We start from the raw sequence: 870 nt of genomic DNA on the forward strand, positions 1-870 counted from the left end.
TTGTTGTTGTTGTTGTTGTTGTTGTTGTTTTGCCAGTACCATGCTGTTTAATGGGACATCCCAAGCAACTGGAAAAGGAAGAACATTCCAATCCCAAACCCAGCAGAAGAAAAGAAATAACCAAAATTAGAACAGAATTAAATGAAATTGAAAACAAAAGGTTTATGCAACAGATCAATAAATCAAAAAGTTAGTTTTTTGAAAAGGTCAATAAAATAGACAAACCTTTGGCCAACCTAACCAAGAAAAAAAGAGTAAAATCTCTAATTTCATCAATCAGAAATGATAAAGACAAAATAACAACAGACCCCTCAGAAATTCAAAAAATCTTTAATGAATATTGCAAGAAACATTATTCTTAGAAACATGAAAATCTGAAGGAAATCAACCAATACTTGGAAGCACGCCACCTTCCAAGACTTATCCAGAATGAAGTGGAAATGTTGAACAGGCCTATATAAAGTTCTGAAATAGCATCAACTATACAAAATCTCCCTAAAAAGAAAATCACAGGACCAGATGGCTTCACGTCAGAATTCTACCAAAACTTTAAAGAGAAACTAGTACCTATATTACTTAATCTTTTCACTTTTTTCAATCTAGGAATAACCATCCTAAGATATACTGTAAGCCCAAATCAACCATATAAGCAGAAAGCTCTTTCTCTGCCAAAATCTGAATGGTATTTCATTGAAAAATTATCAAATGTAATAAAACTCATAAAATATTAGCCCCATGTTTGCAAATGTTTGTAATCCATTGTACTAAGAAAGAGAATTAGGAAATCTGTTAGATTTAATAGGAAGCTCTTGATAGGAATTTGTTGACTCCTCCAAGCCCAAAAAATCTCTCCTTTTTACCTTTGGTAAT

Source organism: Otolemur garnettii, unplaced genomic scaffold, assembly GCF_000181295.1.
Source record: "Otolemur garnettii isolate 467f Iridium unplaced genomic scaffold, OtoGar3 scaffold00125, whole genome shotgun sequence".
Lineage (NCBI taxonomy): Eukaryota > Metazoa > Chordata > Mammalia > Primates > Galagidae > Otolemur > Otolemur garnettii.